This window comes from Hemicordylus capensis, chromosome 5 (assembly GCF_027244095.1).
Source record: "Hemicordylus capensis ecotype Gifberg chromosome 5, rHemCap1.1.pri, whole genome shotgun sequence".
In the NCBI taxonomy this organism is placed as follows: Eukaryota; Metazoa; Chordata; class Lepidosauria; order Squamata; family Cordylidae; genus Hemicordylus; species Hemicordylus capensis.
The window spans coordinates 62,701,892-62,715,159 of record NC_069661.1 but is presented as its reverse complement, the minus strand read 5'-3'; the positions used below and the strand labels follow the sequence as shown (position 1 = coordinate 62,715,159).

General features: G+C 40.3%; 1 long non-coding RNA gene across 2 annotated transcripts in view; it reads right to left on the bottom strand.

The window, feature by feature from the left end:
• LOC128327741 (uncharacterized) overlaps positions 1 to 12,488 on the bottom strand; it is a 36,121-nt gene extending 23,633 nt beyond the window's left edge. The window contains exon 1 of one of the 2 annotated variants that reach the window (XR_008308755.1): positions 12,450 to 12,488. This is a non-coding gene — a long non-coding RNA (uncharacterized LOC128327741). The remainder of the gene's footprint in view (positions 1 to 12,449) is intronic. The other variant, XR_008308754.1, reaches the window with a different exon arrangement.
• Between the last annotated feature and the right edge of the window lie 780 nt (positions 12,489 to 13,268).

Sequence of the window (13,268 nt, the reverse complement as noted above, 5' to 3'; positions counted from 1 at the left end):
GAAATGAAACAAAAGTTGTCTTCTACTTGTGAACAGTTTCTTAAGAGACAGAAATATTATCCTAATTTAAGGCCAAATCAGGACACAATACTTAACATGAGGAGTACAGTCCTGTGAAATATTGTGGGCAGAGAATTTGAACTACTACACCACAGATAGTTCCTGTGGCTACTCACCTGCTGAGCCTGGTCATGAAAGACAGAAAGGGCAGAATATGGTGCACTGCTAGAAACTGTTAAGTGCTTTATGGCAATATAAATGCATTCAGCACAACTTCATTGTATCCCAGTCTTCCTTGGCTCTAAGAAACCAATGAAGTGATTGACATAAGATTTTGAATAATTTAAAAAACTGTAACTTAAGAGAATTTGACTTTTAAGGCTGGCATTTGCTACCATGTGGCCTCTAAACTTGCCTAACTCATTTGGCATACCTAATTTAGGGTACTGAGCACAGACCTTTATGCTTTCCTGGCTAGAAAAATATACTGTCAAGGGAGGCAGGTTACAGACTGAGCTTTTGAGAAAGTTTTGACTCAGACAGTGATAAGAGACAAGAGACAAATGGAAAGGAAGTGGGGAAGAATTGTGACATTTGGTGCTGAACCATATGTGCGTGGTTTGAAAGACATGACTGAACTGTTTTTGGTGCTCTATTATTCTGACATTTAGAATGAGGCAATTTTCCATTTCCATTAATGTACTGCCAAATAGAAGGGGGAACTGTCGTGAATTTGAGACTAAAGAAAGCTGTTCCACAAACTTTTGCTAAGCATAATCAGTATACTCATTAAACAGCAGAGCAATATTACAGTAATTATAGAACTGGTCATAATGCCATGTATATTTCTTTCTTTTTTAACGGAAAGCAATAAAGATACAGTATAGCTTTACAGTACCATTCCACAATGTGCTTGTACAGTAATCTGCATAATTCAGTTCAGTATTCATATAGCAGGATCAGGAGGGAGATTAACAGATGAGGTTGCTTTATAGGGAGTCAGACCATTGGTCCATATAGCTCACTATGGTCTATAACATGGCTGCACAGCTTCTGCCCTCCAGCTGTTCTTCAGCTAGAACTCCCATCATCTCCAGCCCAGGGATGTAGCTATAATTGAGCGGAAGGGTTCAAAGAACCCAGGCCCCAGCTCCTGAAGGCCCTCCAGTTCCACCACTCCCTCTTTTCTTCATTATCTCCCTCACTCTGGGGGGCTGTCAGAGAGAGGGGTGAACATGGGCCCCTTCTCCCCTAGCTACGCCCCTGACCCAGCCACAGTGGCCATTAGTTAGAGATGATGGGAACTGTAGTCCAACAGCAACTGGAGGGCTGAAGTTGTACAGCCCTGGTCTGTACTGACTGGCAGCATCTCTTTGGGGTCTCTGATAGAGGTCTTTCCCATCACGTGCTACTTGGTCCTTTTAATTGGGGATGCTGAAGATGGAATCTAGAACACGCATGCAAAGCATACCACTGAGCGATGCCCCATCTCCTAATGTGTCAAGTACCTGAGTAAGTGAAAGTCCTGTTTGCATTGAGTTTCATAGAAACAGGTGAAACTCGGAAAATTAGAATATCGTGCAAAAGTCCATTAATTTCAGTAATGCAAATTAAAAGGTGAAACTGATATATGAGACAGATGCATTACATGCAAAGCGAGATAAGTCAAGCCTTAATTTGTTATAATTGTGATGATCTTGGCGTACAGCTCATGAAAAACCCCAAATCCACAATCTCAGAAAATTAGAATATTACATGGAACCAAGAAGACAAGGATTGAAGAATAGAACAATATCAGACCTCTGAAAAGTATACAGTGTACTGTGCTTGACTGGCCAGCAAACTCGCCTGACCTGACCCCATAGAGAATCTATGGGGCATTGCCAAGAGAAGGATGAGAGACATAAGACCAAACAATGCAGAATTGCTGAAGGCCGCTAATGAAGCATCCTGGTCTTCCATAATACCTCATCAGTGCCATAGGCTGATAGCATCCATGCCACGCCACATTGAGGCAGTAATTGCTGCAAAAGGGGCCCAAACCAAGTACTGAATACATATGCATGCTTATACTTTTCAGAGGTCCGATATTGTTCTATTCTTCAATCTTGTCTTCTTGGTTCCATGTAATATTCTAATTTTCCAAGATTGTGGATTTGGGGGTTTTCATGAGCTGTACGCCATGACCATCACAATTATAACAAATTAAGGCTTGACTTATCTCGCTTTGCATGTAATGCGTCTGTCTCATATATCAGTTTCACCTTTTAATTTGCATTACTGAAATTAATGGACTTTTGCACGATATTCTAATTTTCCGAGTTCCACCTGTAAATGGATACACGAGAAGATAAAGGACTTGCATAATAAGTGGTTTATATATTTTGCATCCCTGCCTCACAAGATATATTATTGCATATGCATGCAGCATTGGCATAGTACCACAACAATCCAGGTGTAACATCCTTTTTGGTGATACTATATTGGTGTAATTGTTGGTATGTCCCACCTCAAGCACTTGATGCTGATGCAGCAGTTCTTTGGAGCAGGCTGCAGTGCACAAAATGTATAATAAATGAACTGGAAAGATTGATAGCAGAAAGGGAATATATCCTGGATTGACTGTTTACTTATTTCTGGGTTAGGCTGGCCATCTATATCAATCTTCAGCCTAAGGCTGAATTATTTGCCTTGTCTTTTAGAGATGGTTCACATGAGGATGCAGTAATATACATGGATGTAATGTGTGACTTAGCACCTCCCCAGATGGAGCTGCAACTTCCTGGCAGTAATTCCTGGGAGCGCACTGAATTGAAAAAGTGCTCTTAGGACAGCAGCAATTGCCACTGGGAAGCTGCAGTTGTACTGAGAGACATGCCAGATTACATCCTCCATGAAATCCCAGGCATGTGCATGATTACATTTGGCATGAGCCACTTCTTGTGGAGTTATTTTTGACTGAGCAAACTTGCCCTAGGTCTGCATGGCTGATAACAGTTTATATGTGATTTCAGATAAACAATAATAATGGAATGTTGGGGCTTTCAGTCCAGCCATTAAATATGGCAGTCAGGCAACATCAATAATAAATTGTACTAATGCACTGTGGTTCCAACCCTTAAAAAGCATCAGACCTGAAACACTGGATATGTATATAGGCAGATATGTTTAGGGCAGGCTAATGACAACTCATCATATTTTATTGTTCTAAAAATATGGATTTTTTTTTTTTTGGTCCAGCTAATATAGCCTCTTCCATATGCATTACAAATGATATCTGCTTTTTTATCTTTTTAAGATGCCTCTTGTGCAAGGCATTACGGTAAGCAATTCTACCTTTTCAAAGCCAGCTTTTCGGTTTCTATTTGTTAAGGTTCAAGGTTTGCAGTTCACTGATCTGACAAGCATACCCACAGAGAAAATTAGCCTCTTTTGGATGAAGGATGTTCAAATGAAAAAAGTAAAAGAGCCTGTTGGTTTTTCAAAGCATGACTAAGTGGAGAACATGCCATGAAGAAAACCACTTTTAAAAATTTCATTTTCGTCAACTTTATAATCGACAAAACAGTATTACAAGGGAAAGCTTTGAAATTAACAATACAGCTCACTGATTCTCACTCTAAAGGATTTCTGGGAGGATATTCCTGCCTTGATACATATATCTCTATTCCCTTCTCAGTCTGATTAGGAAACACCAAAATCTAAATGTGATTTTAAAAAATATATTTAGAGTTAATACAATTAGACATAGGAGGTGAAGTTGCCCAATGCCAAATCAACTTTAAATGAGAAGTAATGATAAAAAGGTGATATTAAAAAGTAACAAGTGATGAGGGGTGGGAAGAGGAACATAGGTTTTACTGTTTACATTATTTACTTCTTATATCATTTAGATTGGGTGCCCACAGGGAGCTTATTTATTTATTTATTTATTCATTCATTCATTCATTCATTTGTAAACAGCTTTGGGAACTTTTGTTGAAGAGCAGTATACATATTTATTATATATTTTCTTGCATTAATTAGTGTAACCTAATCATCCAATCCAGGGATTCTCAACCTTGGGTCTCCAGATCTTACTGGACTTCAATTCCCATAATCCCCAGCCCCAAAGGCCTTTGGGTGGGGGTTATGGGAGTTGAAGTCCAACAACACCTGGAAACGCAAGGTTGAGAACCCATGATCCATACCATTCCAGTGTAGCCCAGTAATTCTCCTGCATGTGGGAAGTGTCTGGATTCACTGAGTGAAGCTGGAATACTTATGTCTGCAACTTTTTCTAATATTGAGGATGCACTAGTAAGTTTGGACAAGGGAGTGCATGAAAACCTTCAACCAAAACAGACATAATAATCTTTTGACTTTTCTGCACACATTGCATTGGCAAAGCCTATAAAAGCACTACTTGGAGGGTTTGGTTTGGTTTTTTAATTGATGCAAAAACTGTACTTTGACTACTCAGAAAATGTGATGTCCTCAACGAAAGTGTGGTTTCAGCTCAAACAAAACATGCGTAGATTATGCAGTACATGTAGGAAACAAATGCACATTTGATTCTCAAAAAATGATTATGCTGAAAGACTTTCAGCAATCTATACTATTCTTTTAATAGTAATGAGCCACGTTCAAGTTCACAGGTCCATTGAATCAATCCCATTTTAGTACCTGTGGATAACAGCAGAATGCTTATCAGTTGTGCAAAATTTCATCCAGGTACTTTTTTTAACCAGAAACAGCTCTATGCAAATTTTGGATGGACATACTAATGACATGGTTAAAAGTATATGCTTTCCATGATGTTACATCAGACAGAAAGATTCTATCCTAGCTCTCTCCCCCCACCCCATGTGCTAGTTTCCTAAATGCAAGCTGTTTTTAGGTTCAGGCACCTTCAAACATACAATCCCCCATTTACAATGTGAGTGGTGCCATCTCAACAAACTACATCACATTCTTATTATAAACGTATGGACTGTATCCAGGCTGAATATAAAATTGCCATTTTTATTCCTGTCAGAGTCACTGCACCTTTCACAGCTGTATGACAGACAGAAGTTAAACAGGTAGAGCTTTCCTCATAGCTATCTCTACGCCATTCAAAGCCTCACCTTTTGAATTTCTGCCTGACACACAGGTGTTAAATGTACAGACCTTCAGAGAAAAAAATAGTGCCAAACTGAGAGCTAATAATACGGTATTACATTTATCCTGTGGCAGGGTTTTAAGAGCGAGTTTATTACTTGAGAAAGAGAGCTGCCAAGTTAGCAGCTTGGTAGCTGCCAAATAAATAAAAAAATAAAAGCTGTTTATTCACAAAGCAGGTAATGCAGCTCTTGAATGGGAAGCATGATAACTGAGTACAGTGTCGGATATTTAATCTCGGAAGACTAAAATTCAAGTCATATCCCTGTTGCATTAAATCAATAATTCAGCAAAACTGTTACCAGTTTTGGCTGCAGCCTTATGCAAAGATACTTGACAGTACTGGGAGAAGGGCTATAGCATTAATTAATCAATTGTGCATTAAAGAAGGTCATTGGAAAAAAGCTATGAAGTGTGGAAATGCGTATCTCATCACCCGTATACCATCTGATTCTTAGTAAACAGGCACAGAATTGGGTGCTTGACAACTGAGGGCAACTTCAGCCCGATTCAGACATTATGCTGTACAAGTGTTTGTGTGAATGAATGTAAAAGGTAAAGTGTGCTGCCAAGTCAATTTCAACTCCTGGTGCCCACAGAGCCCTGTAGTTTTCTTTGGTAGAATACAGGAGGGGTTTACCATTGCCTCCTCACGTGCAATATGAGATTATGCCTTTCAGCATCTTCCTATATTGCTGCTGCCTGATATAGGTGTTTCCCATAGTCCAGGAAACATACCAGTGGAGATTCGAACCGGCAGCCTTCTGCTTGTACTTGTGTTCATTTTAAAAGTGAGCCTGGATACAGGCCCTTCAAATGCATGATAGAGATAAGAAGTGTATTTCTGTACCTGCGGAGTGTATCTGTGTATACTCATTATATGATCATTCACATAACATGTGAATGGGCCTTTTATAAAACCTCAAAGCTTGTTTTTCAATGCTGGATTGGTATAAATGTAATAAGAAATAAATTCAAGATGCTAGAAACTACCAGAATTCAGGGACAGACCAAGACTTCTGTGCACCTGAGGCATGTACCAATACTATCCCTTCTCACCTTCTTTCTTATTTGTTTATCATATTTATAAACTGTCTGATATATAAAAACAGCTTAGGCCCTGGGTATCTAAGAGAGCATCTTCTTCACTTTGAGCCCCACTGCCCATTGAGGTCATCTGAGGAGGTCCGTCTCCAGTTACTGCCAACTCGTTTGGTGGCTACACAGAGACGGGCCTTATCGGTTGCTGCCCCGAGATTGTGGAATGCGCTCCCTGCTGAGATACGATCCTCCCCATCTCTGCAATTTTCAAAAAACACCTGAAAACCCATCTTTTCGCTCAAGCATTCTCAGCTTTATAAAATTGTCAGTTTTAATTTTATGGTAGATTTTAAACTGTTGATATTTTTTAACTTTTATATGTGTTTTAATTGTTCTGTGTTAACCACCCAGAGATGAAAGTTTGGGCAGTTTGGGTTTGATGAATAAATAAAATATACATCTCTGGGCACTGTACACAACCCAAATTACAATATAAAAATAAAGACAATTAAAGCACTTTCACAGAATAAAAACAATTCACAGAGTGAAACAAAATATTTTAAACAGGATAAGAATAATTAAACAGTTTAAAATTAATTTTAATTATAAGCCTGAGAAAACAGGCATACATTCAGGGACTTTTAAAAGCAATCAGAGTTTAAGAAGCTCTTATTTTGACAGGAAATGCATTCCAAAGCCCTGGGGCAGCCACTGAGAAGGCCACGCCCCAAGTCACCTCCATCACCGTACCTCCCCAGATGATATTAATAGGCAGCAGGGTTCATGAGAAAGAAGGCTGTCTCTTAAATACCCTGAACCTAAGTCATTCAGGGCTTTAGACCAGCACTTTGTATTTCGATCGGAAACCTATCTGCCCTCCTCACCTGAATGAAGGAGAGTTGTCAGCTACAACATCTCCCCAGATGTTCTCGCCCACCACTCTCCTGTCCTCCCAGCTTCCTCTTCTGCTCCATCCCCACTCCTTCTTAATACTGAGGGAAGAGAATGGAACTGCTCTTTGTGCTCTGCCACAGAGCCAGGCAGCAGTGGAGAGGAGGACAGGTGGGGCAAAAATGGAAGCAGGCATGGGTGATGCAGGGCAGAGGGGCAAGTGAGGTGGCCTTGATGGTAGCAGGCAGGAAGCAGGACAACAACTGCTGTCTTCTCCACCCCCTGAAGTGGCCGCCTCTATTTGCCTTATTTTGAGACCAACCCTACCAATATGGACCACTGTATAGGTGCATGCAGGTTAAAATATAGCAATACTCAATACAAACACAATGCTTTCAGATGGAGGCAATTCACAATATCAGCTGAGTCAAGGGATGAATAGGAATGTGCATGAACCATTTCGGCGGACCTTTTACGGACCACTGAACTGGTCTGGAGGTCTGGCGTTTGGACGATTCAGGGGGTTTATCTTTAAATAGCAGGGAGGGTGCCCATGCCACGTTTCCCCCACCATTGCTGTTGCCAAAAATGCTGGCACAGGACTGCTATATACCTCCTTGCAGTCCCAGTCAACATCGTACTAGAAGTGGCCAGTGTGTGTGATGTGCGCATGCGCACCAGCCACTTCCAGTACGACGCTGACCAGGGCTGCATGTAGGTACATAGCAGCCCCGCACCAGCATTTTTGGTGATAGTGCTGGCAGGAGAAACATGGAGGGGGGATGGACACCCTTCCTGCTCCTTAAAGGTAAATGCACACTCCCACTGCCGAACTGTCTGAACCCCGGTTCGTGCACATCTCTAGGGATGAAACATCAAGTGAAGAACATGCATGTATGAATTTGACCTATGGATACTTTCGAGACACATTCACCAAACACAGCTAGGGGAAGGACCATAATAGTTCAGTGGGTCAGGATATGATGTTTATGTTTAAGATACAATCTCAGCTACATTAAGGTAAAAAGGATATCAAATAGCAGGGCTGAAAAATACCTTTGCTTGAAATCTTGGAGAGGTGCTGCTTTAAAGCAGACAATAGAGGGACCAGTGGTCTGACACAAAGGCAGTTTTATAAGTATATATGTCCAACTGACAACCAGCATGATTAGAGTGTTGGATTAGGAGCAGGAAGAGCTGGATTAAAGCTTCACTCAGGGATGAAACTCTCTGTATTGCCTTCAGTCAGTCATGATCTCTCAACCTCACCTACCTTACAAGGTTGTTGTGAAGATAATATGAGAGAGGGGAAGAACTAGGCATCATGTTCTGAGCTCCTTGGAAGGACAGAATATAAATGTAATAAATTATTTTAACTTGTTCCTAATGTTAAAGCAAAATTTAAGTAGTGTGGTATTAAATATTGTTACATGGGAAACTGTCCCACAGATAGGATTACAATATCATTTGCCAAGGCAAGTGACTATGAAGACGCGTAAATGCTTGCCATGAAGGAAGCGGAAATGTGCCGAGTGAACTTTAAAGACTGACATTCTTGAGAAAATTGTGATACAGATTTAGACAATAATATATTACAGAACCCCAGGGACACTGCAAATACCTCTAAACCTTCTCCTAGCAAACAAACAGAAATGTTTGTCCAAGGGTAGTTTGTCTGTTTTTTCTCATTTGCACACAGGTAGTATTTGGTTATTATATTGAGGAAGGAGATATTTGACCACTGCACTTTTGGCATGGAAAGAGACAGCAAGACAATCTGATAATTATGCAAAAATTGGGGTTGGCCAGAAGCCCCACTTTATTTCAGCAAATTCTGTCCATGTTTTCACAGGACCATGAATAAGAGGACTGGAAACAGCAAACCAGTTATCCAGGCTCATGTGGACCCATGATAATCCCTCCCACCCCATGTACTCAAACCTTGATAACCCCTCCCACCCAGTGTACTCAAACTTTTAACCTAGGTAATTTTGGAGCCTGGACCAAAGGCCTTTGGAGCACACACACACACACCCCACTGCAAATTAAGCATTATCCCCCTACAGACACACACACCGTGACACACACAGTATTTTAAACACATCTTGAGAACACAAACAGCAACTGAACTCACAAGAATGTAAGAATATAAAACTGGTATATCTATGCAAATATGCATTAGCAGAAACATTTCAATATGCAACTTAACATATTCGCAGCCCACATTTTTCCTGCCCTACTCCCCCCTTCTGTCTCTAAAGCACCTGGCACAGGTCACAATCATACTTGGCTGCCTGGTGCAGTGCGAGCCAGCTGTGACCACACCCCTGGGACCCCAGGGGTGTGTGCAGGCCCTGGACTTAGGCCCGGAAGTCCAGGGGTAAGAGCGCCTCTGGGTTCTTTACTGAGGCAGGAAAAAAAGAGGAGTTCTTCTGTCTTGGAGTTTACTCGTGTGCTGGCATTTCATTTTTTCAGAAGCTCCCAGCAGCCAGCCACCTTGTTTGTAACAGAGAGCTGCTGCTAGAGGGGCTACTAGCTGTAAATGAGCCACTCTGCACAGCACTCTCTATGGTTCATTCCTCAAAATGGCATGAATAGGACTGAGACTGACTGAATAGGCCAGTCTGATGGATGTTGGTGGAGGCTGACATCATTGGCTTTTCCCTTCTCCTGCAGTGAAATGCCTGCCAGGAAAGTTCTCCTGATCCTGGGAGGACCTTCTTTGTTTCAAGCTCCCAGCTGATGTGCTTGTCTGGGTGAAGGGTTTGCAGAACCAAATGGGAGTTCTGCTCATCTATCTGGAACATGGTAGGAGCTCTTCCTGACCTCAAGCGATCCCCATATGATTGTATGAATGGCCTCAATACCCATCAAAGGCTTGATTAACACTTGGCTAAATAGAATAGAATAGAGCCCCCACTACATTGGAAGTGTTAGTCACTGACTCACTATAATGTATTTCCAAATTGTTTTCTATCTGAAGAAAAAGATCCCCTACTTTGCACATTATTTGTTTGTTTACCTGATTTTACCCTGATTTTAACAGGGAGTGAATTCCAGAGCCCCAGGGCAGCCACAGAGAAGGCCTGGTACCAGGAGCTGGTGGTAGATGCAACCAGACCTCCCCAGATGATCTTAATAGGTGAGAGATTTCATGACAAAAGAGGCACTCTCTTAAATATCCTGGGCCAAGCCATCCAGTGCTTTATAGGTAATAACCAGCACTCTGTATATTGCTCAGAAACGTATCAGCAGCCAGTGTAGCTCTTGTAAGTTCAGTATTATATGGGATCTTCATGTTATCCCAGAGACCAGTGTGGCTGCCTCATTCTGCACCAACTGTAGTTTATGGACTACGTACAATGCAGCCCCACGAAGAAGAGTGCATTAAAACTGGTATAAAAATGGGTATGAATATAATTAGTAAATTAACAATTCATGAACCAATGAATTATGGTGTGCCACATTTCATACAAAGCAGTTTACTTTTTTAGTGTTTTAAGTGTGTTTATTATATCAGAAAATCAAAATTGGAACAATTTATACAAAACAGCTCACTGGATTGAAACTACAACTATTTTATAATCATTCTTATTGTGATTCTAAATGTACTCATAAGGAAATCCCCTTAATTCAATAGGCACTTACCAATGTGAATGGGTTGATGATAACTGTAGCCTACAACCTTCTACCCCTAATCTAGTTATGGGCTCTTAATTTGAATTACTTTTCAGCAGTGTGCTAACTTCACCACAGTTTGTAAGCATTTGTAGTCCTGAATATTAATGTGGCATGTGCGATACGGACACTGAACCCAATTTAGTAAATGTATATTTGTAATTTCACCAAAGCCCCTGTGAGAGAGATAATTATGTAGATTTATGAAGGAATACTGTTGAAGCAATTCTTGGCTGTGTTTTCAGTCACTAGGGACTTTAAAAGTATGTAAACCTAAAATAATTTTAGCCTTATTTACTGCTATTGCTTCCAACTTCTGAACTTCACAGATAGTGGTTCTAGCACCATGTTGGAACCAATATTTCTTCCCTGTCTTTGCCCTTGAGCAAGGAGTCAGCATCATAATAACACCAATCAGTGTTGCCAAGCTCCTCTCTGCTGCCATAATGCAAGCAATCTGTTCAAATCCTGTTGATGGCAACTTGTAGCTTAGCACAAGCATGAGACAGACATGTGCACACTGAGCAAACATTATACAGTGAGCAAAAAAGACAAGTAAAGTTTGACCTGCATTTATTCCACCTTCCCTATGTAACAATTCATTTGTTTTCAATATAGCAATATAGTAAGGAAACGTTTGGCTTGGACAACAGGAGCAGAATCTCCTTTTGGCTGACATTTAAGCTTATTAAATTCCTTCTTTTGGAAATCAATTTCTGTGTTGGGGGATTCAGCACAGAATTCCCCAATCTTTAAAATCGTTGCTCCACCTACCTCTACTTGTGGAGGAGAAAATATAGTGTGCCACAAAAGACCATGTTGGACTTGTACCTACAGGCAGTCTATTGATTGTCTTTTGACATCTCTGACATTGCTTGCAAACCCAAGGAAACTGTATCTTATAGTTAGTCATAGCCAATCTTATTCTTGCAGATAAAAATAATTAAGGAAATGAGTCACTGCCTTAATTTGTTGAAGGAATACAGCCAAATCATGAAACATCTACTCCCATTAAAGCTTAAATCTTTCTTAGGTGATGGTAGTTTTACCTCACAAAGGACAAAAATGAAGAATTAAAGCTTTCACAAGAATGAAAATTTCAAGAACTAGTTCACAGAGTTTACAAGGCCGCAATAAAAGATCAAAGAATTATTACCTAAGAAATTGCGGCTACAATGCGCCTTCTCAGTTAAGTTTCTTGGTCTGCATTACAGTAACACATGTCATAAACACAAAGGAGATCAGGGCCAACTGCTCTCCAACTCTCTGTAAATGTAACTACAATTTAGTGTAATGGGAGCTGGGGAAATCTGAAAATGGGTTTGCACATGTGACAATGCTTCCATGGGGGATTTGAGCCAACAGGCCAACAGAGTATTCTTACAGCTTTGATGAAAATTGGTGCAATGTGGCTCATTTTCATAATGTTGTCTATTTTGAGCATCCACATGCACATATTGAACCTGTTATGGTTTAGGACATAAGTGAAACAAGTTTGGCCTGAGGCCTAAAATCCTGACAGATCCTACTGAACCGCTTCATCCCTGTTACCTCAAAAGTATATATAGGAAAACTGGAGCCATTAGAAAATGAACAATGATAGACAGGATGCCACAGAAAAAGAAATAATAGCTGTGAATTCTTTTCTGCCTATGTCGTTAAAAAAGAACAAAAGAATGCATAGGACATGAACTTACATTTCAAGCAGCATTTTCTGCAAGCATATTAAGATTCTGTAACTGTTAAACTGCCTTTCCAGAACCTTCCATTCACCATTCTTTACTTTTGGCTCTCATTGCTTTTGTGTGTGCACAGACTTGCACATGCACACACGTTTGAGTTTTTGACGGTGCCATGTATTTCATTCCTGCTCTTCCAAATCTGATTTGTGTGAGTTGTTATTCTCTTGTTTTATAACTCTATGCCTTGATCTAACAATAGAAAAAGGTAGCTGGTGCCTTTCCTAAATGCAACCTGTTTTAACATATTCTGTTACCTAATCAAAGGTACTGTATATCCAGATTCTGTAAGTTTGCTGAATGTTTTTCCATTCTTTTAAATGTGTGAAGCACCCTCTGTGTATAGTAGTAGTCTATCTCAGCATTCTGCTCCATGCAAAATACCATAATTATTCTAGAATTACTAGTATACTGTATTTAATCAAAGTCAGTTTATGAACCTGTTTCCGTTTTTTGTTTCTGTCTCAAGGCAAACATTCGATGCTAGGGATGTTTCCAAGATTATTTTTGAACTGATATTCTTGATACTGAAACCCACTCACCTTTTTAAGGTCCAAAATCATGTAGAGCTTCTGTGTGATAGTGTTTATATTTTTCTTTAACTACATCTAATATTTTGAAGACTATTGGAATTTATTTGGACAGGACATAAATAGTCCCATGTTCTGCAGTGCGAATCCTAAGCATGTTTACTTAGAAAGAAGTCCCACGGAAGTAAAAATGCATAAGAGTTGCCTTGGGACCCACTCGATGAAGTATCAGGCCTTTCCTAGGGTA